At 43.8% G+C, this 14,786-nt stretch overlaps 1 protein-coding gene across 7 annotated transcripts in view; it reads right to left on the reverse strand.

The window, feature by feature from the left end:
• The window catches only part of EVL (Enah/Vasp-like), a 195,030-nt gene that overhangs the window by 69,726 nt on the left and 110,518 nt on the right, over nt 1-14,786 (reverse strand). The gene's annotated exons all lie outside the window — the stretch shown is intronic.

Raw genomic sequence — 14,786 nt, forward strand, 5'->3', positions numbered from 1 at the left:
TCTCATAGTGGGGGAGGAGTATCCAGACTGGGTTAACCTTGTCCTCTCATTGATTGGACTGAGTCAGATAAGCTCTTTGGGAACGCCCACTGGTCACCGGGTACTACCCAGTTATCAACGAAGAACTCTATCCGACTCGTTGTACCATTCACTCCAGACTTCTTAAAACATATATTATCTTTTATTGTATCAAGCAACAACATAACTTAAAAATCATCAACATAACACTTTATCAACATAACATTGTGGGGGAGGGGATACTCCTCCCCCACTATGAGAAGAGGTGTATCAGGTAAGTACCAATGCCCTTTCTCCATAGTGAAGGGGAGGAGTATCCAGACTGGGACGTACCAAAGCCTACACATCCCTAGGGAGGGAGACACCTGAGGCCCATGCCCCCCCCAACTCATGCCTGGTGAGGCATGGCCCCTGCCCTATGGACCGCTTGCAACACCCTGCGGCCAAAAGAGGCCTCTGCCGAAGCAAAGGAGTCCAGTTTATAGTTCCTTACGAAAGGGGAAGGGGAAGCCCATGTGGCTGCCCTGCAGATTTCGGCCAAGGAAGCCTGCGTGGCCCAGGCCATAGAAGTGGCTGCGCTTCACGTGGAATGAGCAGTGATGCGGCCTGGCGTGGACAGGCCCTGTGACTGGTAGGCAGCGGCAATACAGGATCGCAACCACCTGCCTATGGTTGTGGAGGTCACCTTTTTCCCCAGAGTCCCCGGCTGGAAGGAAACAAACAGGGCTTCGGATTTCCTGCTTGGCCTGCTTCTCCTGAGGTAAATCCTCAGAACCCTCCTTACATCCAGAGTGTGCCACTTCTTCTCTTAAGGGTCTGGACAGAAGTTGGGCAAGATCAGTTCCTGTGCTTGATGGAAGCAGGTGCACACCTTGGGGATGAAGGACGGATCCAACCGGAACACCACTCTGTCCTGGTGGAACATGCAGAGATCTTCCCTGGTGGGCAGCGCTTGCAGTTGGGATATCCTTATGGCAGAGGTGATAGCCACCAGGAAGCCACCTTAAGGGTCAGGAACTTAAGGGAAACAGTGCTTAAAGGCTCAAACGGAGCGCCTGTCAGAGCATCCAGTACCCTGTGTAAATCCCAGGATGGGTACCTGTGTACCGTGGGCGGTTTGAGATTGGAAGCCTCCTTAAAGAATTGCTTGACCATGGGGTGGTGAGTCAAGCTCTGGTTCCTTCCACATAGGAGAATTGATGAAATGACTGAAACCTGCCTCCTGATCGTGTTGGGAGCCAAACCCCTGTCCAGGCCCGCCTGGAGAAATTCCAAGACCTGTGGCACCGTGGTCTGAATGGGATTGTGCCCCCGGGAGCTGCACCATGAAGAGAATGCACGCCATGTGGCGCTGTAGATGCACTCCATGGAGGGTCTGCGGGCGGCCTGGATGGTTTGTATCACCCTGGGGGAGAAGAGGTCTTTCCTCAGGATGCTCCGCTCAAGCGCCAGGCGGTCAGCTGGAGCCATTGAGGGTCTGGGTGCTCCAGAGACTCCTGACTGAGGGATATCTTCTCCTGGGGAATTCTCCAGGGCCTCTCCACTGACAGAGACTGGAGATCTGCAAATCACGGCCTGGGGGGCCAGTGAGGGGCCAACAGAACCACTTCCACCCTCTCCTGCAGAACTTTCTGTATGACCCTGGGGATAAGGGGTAAAGGCGGGAAGGCATACAGTAGACCCCTGGGCCAGGGGCACCGGAGAGCGTCCGCCCCTTCCACCTCCCGTGTCCGGTACCTGGAGAAGAACCTCGGTAACTGGGCATTGAGAGGAGTGGCAAAGAGGTCGACCTCCAGGCATCCGAAGCGCTCCACCACCTCTTCGAAGATCGCCTGCTGCAGCCTCCATTCCGCATTGTCCACTTCGGCCCGGCTGAGCCAGTTGGCTCTGGTGTTGTCCACCCTCGCTATGTGCTCTGCCCTCAGAGACCGGAGGTTCCTTTCAGCCCACAGCCCCAGACGCCTGGCTTCCTGCATGAGAGCCCTCGATCTGGTGCCCCCCCTGTCTGTTTATGTGGGCGTTGGTGGTGATATTGTCTGTGAGGACTAATATGTGACGGCCCCTGACTGAGCGATGGAAGTGTAAGAGGGCCAGGTAGACCGCCCTAAGCTCCAGCCAGTTGATGCTGTGAGTCCCTTCCGCCTGAGACCAGTGTCCGTGCGCCATCTGAGCCTGCAGATGTGCACCCCACCCGCTCAGGCTGGCATCCATAGTTACCGTTATGTGGTCTGGCCTTGAAAAGCAGAGATTTGAACAGTGAAGGCTGGAACAATCCGGTGAATGTAGGCTTGGGAGGCGGCATGCCTTCATCATCCGATAGCTTGCTCTCCCTGATCTCTCCCTCCTCACTTTCCAGGTCGCTGTCCTCCTGGGGTGAGGCTGAGAAACTGGGAAAGTCTTCCTCCTGGACATCCAGGTAGTCAGGAGCCCTGGGAGGGGAAGGAGGGGGCCCCTGTGGCTGTAGCTGTTGGAATGCCGCTGCCATGCATTGCTGAAAGGCCCTCATCATCATCTCCAGGAAATTGGGTGCCCCTATGGGAGGGGACTGTCCCATGCCTCCCTGTGTTGGAGGAATGCCCAGCCCTGTGGGCAGGGCTGCTCCCACTGCAGAAAGGGAGGGGGATTGCCCCCCCCCTGAGCAGGGCCCCAAAGGCCAGAGGTGTCTATAGGGATCCTAGCCTGCATTGCTGGGTTCTCCTCTGTGGCTCCCATGGGGGAGGGAGTCCCTGGAGCTTGCCCCTCTGTGCCCATGCCTGGGGTGCTCTTGTGGCCACTTGCCTTCTTGCAGAGCCTTTCCAAGGTCTGATGCCTTCGCCTCTCGTACTTGGAGGGAGGCTTGGGAGGTTTCTGCCCCCCCTTCCCTTGGATCTGCCCTGGGGGAGAGGTGCTTCTCTTTAGACTTAGCCTTTCCTCCCCCCCCCTTCTATGGGTAGTCTCTGGGAAGCCCACTGACCTGGTTGAATGCTCTTCTGCCCCTCCGGTGGGGCTGCTGGCTGGATTAGCAGCTGCCTGGCTTCCTGCTTCCTCGGAGCTGCTGGGCGCCGCCATCTTGGACCACGTGGGTCCTCCCAGCTTCAAAATGGCGCCGCACGGCTTAGAAGAAAGGGTGCAACTTTTAAAAGTGCTCATCTAGCCGCTAGGACTTTCCAGAGCTGCCACGCGCCCTTGCCGCTGGATTCCTGTCTCCTGCCTCCTTCTGATGCTGCTGTGGCCAGGGATTTCCTCTTTGGCTTCCCTGTGATCGTCTGGCTACGTGGAGGTAGCCCAGGTGCTCCGCGGCACTTAGAAAAGCCGTGGTTCACCGCTCGACCCTGGGGGGAGCGGCGGAGCGCTCCTGCACTTGAAGAACCTCCATGGCAGGGCTTGGCTCCAGGAGGCTTGTGCTCTCTTCCTTGCTTGCCCCGGCAAAGGTCCTCACTGAGTGACTCTGGTCTTACTCAGTGGCCAGGGCAGTGTGCCGCCCCCGAGGGCTTGTGGCAGTTCGTCTTGCGGATGAGAGGCTAAAGCACTGTGCTGGGAGGCAAAATTCGCGGGACCAAGTCTTTTTCCCTTTAAATTGTAGAAATTTGCTGGCGATCCAGAATGGTCAACCGTCCAGTGAATGGACTGAGCCGATAAATGGGTAGTACCTGGTGACCAGTGGAAGTTCCCAAAGAGCTTATCTGACTCAGTCCAATCAATGAGAGGACAAGGTTAACCCAGTCTGGATACTCCTCCCCCTCACTATGGAGAACAAATATTTTCAGGTTTAAATGCAAATTCATTTTTGTTTTTCCAATGACTAAAACAAATGAGTATGAAGCAGACTTATGAGCACATGAAAATGAAAGGACTGATTCACACATTCTCTCTAGTCTGTACGACGAAGTATTTAAAAATGACTGTATGCATACAAAATACATACTATATGCTAGAATAGGATCCCTACCCAATTTCATGCCTTCAGAGATTTCTATAATGCTGGCCTAGTTGTACTGGTTTGTGCTATCAGAGGGGAAAATGATCTTGCCTACTGCTTGTAGTTTCTTTAGAGAACTCCCATGTAGAAAAAAAAAACTGTGTGTTTCAAGTCCAGGACTTGATCAATTTCAATTTTCTTACAAGCCATTCATCCTTACTTAAACATTATGAGTTCCAAGGGAAGTGTTAAGAAGGCTGTTCACAGCAGAACTTCTCTTTATAGGAGTTAAGAATTTGAGTTCACCTGCCAATAGAAAAAATGGAATGGCAGACTAGATTGTTTTTGCCCTTCCAGTTCCCAAAGATCACCAAAGAAATTTTGGAGGTAGGGTGCAAATGAATAAAAGTATAGAAAGTCCTATTGCACAAATACCAGTTTGTGTATATCCATCACACAAATGTATGAAGAGGGATTTTTTAAATTGCTGCCAGCTAAATCAAAGAAATTTAACCTCATTTAATTATACACATATTAAAAAAGTAATTTAACAATTTAAATTATCACACCTCATAGACATAAAAACCAACCAAAACAATTCTTAGCCAATCTTCTACATGGAAACTTCATTTTGTTTTGTTTTTTAAATGAAAAAAGACTTTTTATGTGAAAGAAGATATTTCTTGTACTACACTAGTGATGTCAGTGCCTTAAATAGCAATACTGAATACTTGTTAAGCAAACTACTAATAGTAATTCTAAGCAGAGAAATAAAAGGACAAATATATTTTTTCTTTTCTTGTTCTATAACTTCATTCCTAATCTACTTTTTAGGCTAAGAATGTTTTTTAAAAAACAATGAAAAATGCTACAGTTAAGATTAAAAGCACTTAAGTCCTCTTATAGTATATTTGACATAGAGATTGCACTCTAGGATAGAAGAATGCAATCACAAAATAATTCTAAAAATAGAAAAGTAAATGTTGATCAAGATAAAAGTGTGACTAGAATTCCAATTTAATCTAGTGGAGTTGTTGGTATGAGACCTGGAACAACTAATCTAGCAAAACTACAATTAATGCTCTGCAAATGTATACTGGAGAGACTTGAACATTGGGGCCAGCACATTTTTATTTGTTTTGTTACTACGTTTGAGCACAGAGGTAGCCAAATTTGCCAACACTACAAAAATCTATCACAAGAGGAAAATAAAATATACAGCGAAGAGCTCCAAAAATATTTCTCCAAACTATATGAATGAATGAGTGCCAGATGCCACTCTGCGGTTCCACATAGAGTAATGTACATCAGCAGAAAAAAATTCAAACTTCATACATTCATGAATGGGTTGAAAGTTGCTGGCAGTTGGGAGCAGCTGATCCGGGAAGGTATCCTTGAGTCATGGTAAATAAGTCAAAGAAATTATCAACTTAGAATATAACTGGGAGGAAGCAAAATTTGGAGATTTTAAAATAAAGCTATTGCAATCTACTTAGCTAAATCATAGTGACTATATTGGAATATTGCCTACATACCTAAAAGAGTATATTATAGAGAATGAGAAGCCCCCCTCCCCAAAATACACATACACACACACATACACAAATATATATCTTTAAACAATGTATAATTTCATTGTGCAATTGCAGTAATGGCTACCAATTTAGAATATCTTTAAAAGGGCCTGGAAGATTGGGCTATCAGGGGCTAGTAGTCTAAAGAGCTGTTTATCACTCTCTTAAATATTGACTGCTGTATTCAAATAGCAAGAAAAGATTATCACTCTCCGGTTAACATCACGGGGCATCCAGAAAGCATCTGGTTTGGCAACGTGGGCACAGAATGCCATCCTGATGGGTCACTTGTGTTATCCAAGATGACACTTATGCTCTTATGGTGCTACAAATGTGGAGTTTATAATGGATAAGCCATGTCATTTAAGTAGTGCTTGGCTCTAATTTCAGATTTTAAAAACCTCTTGTTTTTCTTTTATAACTCAACCTAGCCAAGACTGTATATACAAGTTATTACCAGACTCACAACACTAAAATGCCTTTTTACATCTCAATTTCTCCTCTGCTAAATTCTCATAATAAACCCTAAAAGCCTGTTTCCACACTGCTTCAGGAGCTCCCACTCTCACGCTAATATTTATGCTAATATTTATTTAAAAGCTCACAATAGATGGTAGGATTGTATCGCAAAGTTATGACAGTCTTTCTATCATTACATGTCATACTATCAATTATATCAAGAGCATCATTGTGAAGCATATTTTACTTCATAAATTACATTGTGAGTATTCTTAAATTAAATTACCTTTTGAACAATTCATATTCCATACGACACCATAAACATCCATATCAATAAGAAAAATTCAGAACATTATCCTGGCAAATATTTCTTTGCATACTGGGGAAAATGATATATTCATTATCTGCCTTGCTCTAATGCAGGGGTGTCAAACTCAAGGCCTGGGAGCCACATCCGACCCACTGGATGCTTAGATCTGGCTCGCCGGGCCACCCTAGAAACAGCAAAGGAGCGGCCCGCAGTGCCTCGGTCAGTGAAAATGGAGCTCAGGAGGGCTGCTTATGGCCCTCCCAGGCTCCATTTTCAGCTGCGATGGCCTCTTGCCGCCCACTGTCAGTGAAAATGGAGCTCGGGGGCTGGGCGTGTGACCTCTATGAGCTCCATTTTCATTGGCAGAGGGCAGCAGGATGCCATCACAGCTGAAAATGGGGCTCTGGAGTCTGTTTCGCTGGCAGAGAGACTGGGCCCCAACAACGTCTCTGACACGAGTGAGGTCAAGCTGGCCATGCCTACCCTGGACATGCCCACCCCACCCCTGAGATCAAACACAATTCTGATGCGGTTCTCAATGAAATTGAGTTTGGCACCCCTGCTCTAATGGTATAGACAAGCCAGTGTAGTACAGAAGTCAAAGTGTTGGGCAACGACTGATGATATCCTAGTTCAAGTCTACATTGGAAGGCTTTCCAAAAAGAAAAGGATCAGAGAGCTATACGTTCCTGTATATTGCATTTCCTACTACTAGGCTCAATAGTGGCTGATAAAGGAAATTTTTTCTTCATGCTGAATAATGGAAAAAGGTCCTCACACACGATGACTCCTTTCTCTCCTTTCAAAAATCCTGATCATGCAATCTCTTGACAAAGATTCCTATCATGGAGTGTCAATACTAATTAATACTTGCCATCCAAGTTGGTCCTATCTAAATGTGTTGGGTATCAATCCCCCAGAATTCACAAAGTAGATAGAGCTATCAAAAGTGATAGGCAAATATCTCCAATTTTTTAGTTCATGTACATTTGTATTAATGGCAAAAAAAAAAAAGATTTCTGTGACGGTTAGAAGGAATTATATCCTTGAAGCTTATGTTTGCAGTTGTGAGCTTTCTATTCTAATTACTGGATTTCTGGTTTCTACCCTGTTTTCCCCAAAATAAGACCTCCCCAGATAATAAGCCAAATTGGGCCTTTGAGCACATGCGCTAAAATAAGCCCTCCACCAAAAATAAGCCCTTCCCAAAAATATTGCAACATAGAAGCAGCCATGAGGTGACCATGCTCGCTGCCTCCTGCACCTCAAAAATAATAATACCACCCTGAAAATAGGACCAAGCACTTATTTTGGGGATCAAAAGAAAATAAGATTCTGTTATTTTCTTTTGGAAACATGGTAGTATACCAAGGAACCAGATTTCAACTTTTGAACAACTAAAGGTCTTATGGGTATGTGTAATTCTCAGGATGAAGCCAACCAAGTACTTCGAACATATTTCTTCTGAATCACAAACTTGGCAAGAATCATCATGGTGTAGAAAAAGGAAACAGTGAAGGATTCTTCTAGAAACGATCCAAAATACAGACATTTAACAATATGTATTTTGTAGTACATTGCATGATTAATGGTGACTGCTGGGATTACAATTTTTGTTTTAAGTAAGTGGCAGTTTTTAAAAACACATGACACTTTAAGCGCAATCAATCTTATCCAGTCTAATTTCTTTGGGGACTGAATGAGACATTACGGTAGATGGTAAGATTGCTGCAAAAAAGCTGCCCTATATTTCTGCTTTGAGATGTCTGGGGGTTTGTATAGCATGAAGTAATATCATTCAGCAATGATTTTCCTAAATCCCAGTGAATTTGAAGAAAGGCAATGAAATTATGTACCAAAATAATGTGATGCCACACAAAGGGGAGAAGAAGGAAGAGCTGGGGCTGATGGTTTGTGTAGATCTGCTTTCACATCTGGCAGGAAATGAGTCACAGCATCATAATTGTCATTCATTTTGAGCAAAAGATGTTCCAGGTGGGTTACACCCCAACCCTCATCATTTTAGACCAAATTATAACACCAAAAGACAAAAGTATTTTGCCCAAGTTTGTAATTCAGTATATCACTGCGGCATGCAAAACTTTGGTTCAGTTACCATAGGATATAAATAACGTTGGGATAGTTCCATGACTGGAAAAAGTATTCTCTGCTCAAGACTGTACAGAAGAATTCTGATCAGGCAGTAAAGAAATTAATTAAAGTTAAGACAGTTAACAACGTGAAGCAACTTTTTACATTAGCTACATGAGGAAAACAGGATCTTCCTCATACATGGTGCTAGAAGCCTGAAAGACCTTTCTGTATCTTCATATTCTCTCAAGCCTTACAAAGTTCTTCTACAATGACATAAAACCTTTTTCTTCCATTTGCTTCAGTGAAGCAAAGGTTAAGTTTATATGATAACAGTGCAGCCTCCTCTGATACAGGGGTGGGCCTCACATCATTTAACAACCGGTTCGCCTAGCAAACTGAAAATGTGAGTGCGTAGCTTCGAAAACAGATTTCATGCTTCTCGGGCAGCCGCGGTGAGTAGAGCGTGCTAGGTGTGGAAATGAGCTGGGCTGTGAGGGCAGGGCGAGCAAGACAGAAAGTGAGATATATAGGACAGAATAGCATCAGAGCGGATGGGTGGGCCCAGCCGATGTTGGAACTACTTGTTCACCTGAACCGGTCTGAGCTGACAGCAGCCCACCTTTGCTCTGATGTGTTGGTGTCAGCATTTGCAGTCAAATAAAATTTTCCAATATATCTGAAATTTGAGAAAGAGCTTTAAGACTGTGCATGCAGCCTTTCTGGAATGCTTGAAATATAGCAAGTTTTGATCTTAGATGATCAGGAAGTGGTGTCCTTAAAAAAATCTTTTTTAATGCAAATAGCTGAAAGAGATTCTGAAAAGTGGAAACAAGCATCCCCCAAAAACATAAAGCCATGCAAGGGAAGGACTAAAATAATAGCCCCTTCCAATTAATCAAATTAAAGACTGATCAATAGTAACCTCACAGGAGCCACAGCTAATGCTTGGACCAAAGACTGAGGGAACTGGGAGCCAAGAGGGAAAGGAGGATACTTAAAGAAAAATCCCTCAGTCTTTGGACCAATCAGGCTGTAACAAACCCTGTTGTAGCCCCTCCCACCAAAGCTACTGGAAAAGAATTATTTTTAGAATTATTTCCTTACTCTTACTCTAATCAGTTTATGTTGGTTGTCTAAAGTTTTGTTGTTTTTATATGTACTGTCTGTACACCGCCCCGAGTCCCTGCGGGGAGAGGGGGGCGGTATATAAATTTAATAAAACTCAAACTCAAACTCTGTTAGATTCCACTGTTTTGATTTTGTTATTTAGAGACTTAATACTTTTTTCTTATTTTCCTTTTGTTAAATAAGTCCTGGTTTTTTTTAATATCTCAGTAACTTGCATATTTGTTTTTCTTATACAAGATCAAGAGACCTGGTATGGTGGAGGCATCTTCATGTTATTTTGAGAGCTCACAAGTTGTGCACAACTTGTGTCTATATTACCATCACCACTACCAAGGGTGTTTTATTTATTTTGTTTATTAGATTTTTTAACCCAACTTTGTTACTTAATAAGTAAATCAAGGCACCAAATATCCATAATTCTCTTCTTCATTGTTTTATTTTCCTCACAAAAACAGCCAAGAGAAGAGCGACTGAACTAAAGTCATCCAGCTGGCTTTCTCATGCTTATGGCCGGACTGGAACTCTCATCTCCTGGTTTCTAAGACAGCACCTTTAACCGTCACAACAAACTGGCTCTCCAATATCCCTCATCATTGCCCCTGCTCCACCATACTCCACAGCAGTGTTCCCAGAACCTTTTAACTTTAAGGTCTGTGGACTTCAACTCCCACAATTCCCAAGCCAGCATATTGGCTAGTGAATTTTATGTGTTGAAATCCATACATCTTAAAGTTGCTAAGGTTGAGAAACACTGCTCCAGAGAAACAAAAAAAAAATCTGTCCCAGAAGACCAACAGGATTCTCAAAGTTTTCTGTAATGTCTCATTCATCAAAACCTCCTGAGAAACAGTCCTGAATAGACATCATATAATTTCATGTTTATTGTTCAAGCAGAAAAAAAAGAATGAAAGCCAAGAAAAAAATCACATTAAACAATATACAAGCAGATATTGGTACTGAAGAGGATGAGACAATTTATCATTCTAGTTCTCTCTAACTTACGTCAACAGACAAGTTCCAAATTACGTATCTGTAATATTAGTCCAAACACAGCTGGACCACAATACCTGCTTATAAGCAAAATAGATCATACCAGTCACATAAAACTTCAGCAGTGCATTCTACAGCTGGGGAAACTATGGGAAAAAATGAGTCTTTTCTTTACTATAGATGACAACAAGCAGATCTAATTCCTGTTGGTTAACCAGGGTTTTTTTTTAACTAATGCATGAATTCCCACCCACCCCCCAAGCCAACAGGAAATCACAAACCTATAGTTCTGACTTTACCAAAATGATTTGGCTAAAGCCAATGTAAACTTCATTTAGTATGGCTGTTTAAGAAAAAAAAAAGCCTGAGGTTATACAGGATGTACAGCTGACCTATGCTACCTAGTATGATAGAGGTAAGAAGCCATATGCCTGTTGCTGCAATCCACTTACTCTGAAGAGATAATATATTAAACAGTTAATTAAAATAAAATTAGTTATGGCAAATTTTAGGAAAATGTATGATAATATAAGTTTAATGTAAAGCAAGATTGGTTGAATTGAGAAAATATAGGGGAGAAAATAGGGGAGACATGATAGCATTATTCCAATATCTCAGAGGTTGCCACAAAGAAGAGGGAGTCAAACTATTCTCCAAAGCACCTGAGGGTAGAACAAGAAGCAATGGGTGGAAACTAATCAAGGAGAGAAGCAACTTAGAACTGAGGAGAAATTTCCTGACAGTGAGAACAATTAATCAGTGGAACAGCTTGCCTCCAGAAGTTGTGAATGCCCCAACACTGGAAGTCTTTAAGAAGATGTTGGATAGCTATTTGTCTGAAACGGTATAGGGTTTCCTGCCTAGGCAGGGGGTTGGACTAGAAGACCTCCAAGGTCCCTTCCAACTCTACTATTGTATTATTGTATTATTGTATTATTGTATTATTGTATTATTGTATTATAATATAATTTAATCACAGACCAAAGTAATGGAACTTTAAAGTAAATTCACATATCAGAGGTAATCTTCCTTTTAATGCTACTTGCCCAAGAAAATGAATGGTGTTCAGCCTATTTAGAACCTGAATGGGATTTCCTAGTGTTGGAAGAAATGTCCTTCTGGGTTCGGCTCCAAGTGGGGAAAAAGACACTGGAGACATGGAGGCTGCTTGGAAAGATGGTTTTAATGGTGGACAGGACCGCATGGCTTGAGTCCTGAACAGCAAAGTTGATCACATGGTTCAATGTTGGTGGAGAAGAGAAGAGAAGGGAAGAGAAGGGCTGAAGAAGGGCTTGCAGGGATTTTTATAATCTGTTCTGCCCCACCTATCTGTTTCCTGTTCCTGTGTAAGAAATGTATTCTGATTGGTTGCCAGACTCCCATGGGCCCATGCAAGGCCAACCCTCTAGGGTGAGTTTTGAATTCAGGTTTGATTGAGTTTAGATGCCATGTGGTCAGTTGAGTAAAGGCTTATTATCCTGCCTTAATCCCATCACAGCTGAAGAGGAGAACTCTTTATTATGTAAAGTGGACTAGCTTGGCCTTCTTAATGGCCCATTGACAAAGCGGGGATGGGCAGGAAGCTGCAGGAATTTAGTGTTTAAAATGTGTTTCTCCCTTTTTCATATCCAGGAAAATATAATATTCTGCCTTATCAATATTTCTTAGGATATTTCATTTTTCTGGGAGAGGGCTAGGTGATAACTTCCTACAATCTGGGATTAAGGCAGGATAATAAGCCTTTACTCAACTGACCACATGGCATCTAAACTCAATCAAACCTGAATTCAAAACTCACCCTAGAGGGTTGGCCTTGCATGGGCCCATGGGAGTCTGGCAACCAATCAGAATACATTTCTTACACAGGAACAGGAAACAGATAGGTGGGGCAGAACAGATTATAAAAATCCCTGCAAGCCCTTCTTCAGCCCTTCTCTTCTGCTCTTCTCTTCTCTTCCTCTTCTCTGCCCTTCTCTTCTTCTCCACCAACATTGAAGCATGTGATCACCTTTTCTGTTCAGGACTCAGGCCATGTGGTCCTGTCCACCATTAAAAACCATCTTTCCAAGCAGCCTCCATGTCTCCAGTGTCTTTTTCCCCACTTGGAGCCGAACCCAGAAGGACATTTCTCCCAACAATTGGCACACCCCAGATGGGACTCCAAGCTAGCCTAACAAATGGATATGGCTAAGGTAAGCCTCCCATGCCGGCACAGACCCCATTGAGTCTGTGGGTGGACTTTATCTTGGCCTTAGCCATTTGGATCTAGGCTTTAAAGGGGTTTTGAGTTTGAGCTCAAAGGCTGCCTGGAAAGAAGGTGAGTACCTCTAAATTTTAATTCTCTAAAATTTAATTTTAAAGCATGGGAAATGTGTGGATGCCTGCCTGTGTGTGACTAGTGTGTGTGAAAATGGATGGAAAAGTGAATGGATTTTTTATTTTTTGTTGTTGCTGCTGTTTTTGTCCTGTGAGAGAAAAAAAGCTAAAGCCCATAAGAAAGTTAGTGAGAAAAAGGGAGGTACGCATACCCGCTCCGACAGCACCCCTCCTGGGTCACTGTGCGGCTGGTCCTCCGGGTCTCTTTCCCCAAGACTTGAAACTGTAAGAAAAGTCCCTGCGTGAAAGGGCGCGAATCGAGAGAAGGTTCCCGCGGTGAGGAACGCGTCAAAAGTCCCTCCGAAGGGCACCCCCAGAAAAGTCCCTCCGAAGGGCACCAATAAGACCCTCCGAAGGGCAAACAGAGAAAGTCCCTTCAAAAGGGCGCGAAAGGTCCTCTAAGGACGCGAAAGTAAAGCGGGGAAATACGAAGTGGCAAACCCGGCTAGGACGAAGTGAACCCACATCTAAACGGGACCATGGGAAGCGGTAGCTCGAGGGTAGCCATGGAAACCCCCCTAGGGGAGTTGTTGGGGGCCTGGGATGAAAAGCAAATGCCCGTCCTGGCCGGAATGAAGAAAAAAAGAGCAGATTGTAGAAAATGGGCTTTGCTGAAAGATGATACAGGAAAAACTAATTTGGCTGAAAAGGTACTTAAAAGAAAATGGTGAGGTTTCTTTTTTTTCCCCTCTTGTCTGTCTCTTTCTCTGTCTTCTATATAACCACGTGGTTTTTGTTTCTTAAGATTTGTGCCTTCCCCAATTTAACTGAAATTCATGGTGGGAATGATTTTGTTTTTCCCTCTTTGTCTCTGTGTGTGTATGTCTAAGTCTTTGTGCACCCTCAAGGTAATTGTAACTAAGATGTCTCCAATCCAAAAGACAAGAATTTTAAAGTGTTCAAAGAAAGAAAGGAGTAAACTGGCAGAAATTGCCTTCGCTCAGTTTGTTGGGCCTAGAAAACTAACTGAAACTGGGAAGGGTCTTTACTTTGTGTCTGTTTTGGCCAGCAGAAATAGAGTAAAAATATTTTTTTTTTCCTTCCTTCCTTGCCTATACCTTAAAGTAACAACCCAGGAAATGTTTGCAAGAAAAGTTTCATCCTTGCATTTATTGTGTGACTAAATGATTTTACCTGTTCATTTCTTTCCTGGAGCATGTGAATCCATACCCCATTTCTCATCTGTGATATCCCCATAATATGTTTATCTGCTGAGTAACTGATGCTTTTATTTTTCAAACTCTGCCTGCAAGCTATCTACCCCCCCCGCCCCTCCCTTACCTCTAATCCTCCAACAATGCCTTTTCTGTGGGGGAGGGAACCTTGTTCTCATGTCTTTCAGCCCTAGAAGATTGTACTCTTCAGGTGAGTATAGATTTTTTTTTCTCCTTTTGGGGGGAGGAGGAGAGTGTTGCCTTGTGTGTGCATGTATGAAATGAAGGAAATTCCTACTAAAGGTTTGCCTTCAACCTGAGTAAAAACCCTCTGCACATTTTTCTGACCAACCTACTCTATTAGTCCTAAAGTAAAAACCTGGCCTCCAGAAGGCAGTTTTGATTTAGATTTTGTCAACAAATTTGCTGATTTTCTGGCCACCATCAGATGAATCAAGGGCCCCACCCAGATGCAAATGATGTGTTAATGAAAGTCTCCATACATCTTGGATCTTTAAAAATATGCCAGCATGTGCTGGGAGCGCCAACCTAGAACCCTGGCTGAATGCAAACAATGTGTGGACAAACATCTCTGTACATTGTTTCTATACATCTTGATATTTAAAAATGCCAGCGCGTGCTGGGATATCAAGATAGAATTTGGATCTTTAAAAATTAGCCAGCGTCTGCTGGCAGGTCCAAATTAGAAACGAACACCCCAGGGCAGAGACAGGCATTAACAATCTAGTGCGTGATCATTTCCAGACCTGGAGGGAAGTTGAGAT

Source organism: Natrix helvetica (genome assembly GCF_964273705.1).
Source record: "Natrix helvetica genome assembly, chromosome: 1".
Classification (NCBI taxonomy): Eukaryota; Metazoa; Chordata; class Lepidosauria; order Squamata; family Natricidae; genus Natrix; species Natrix helvetica.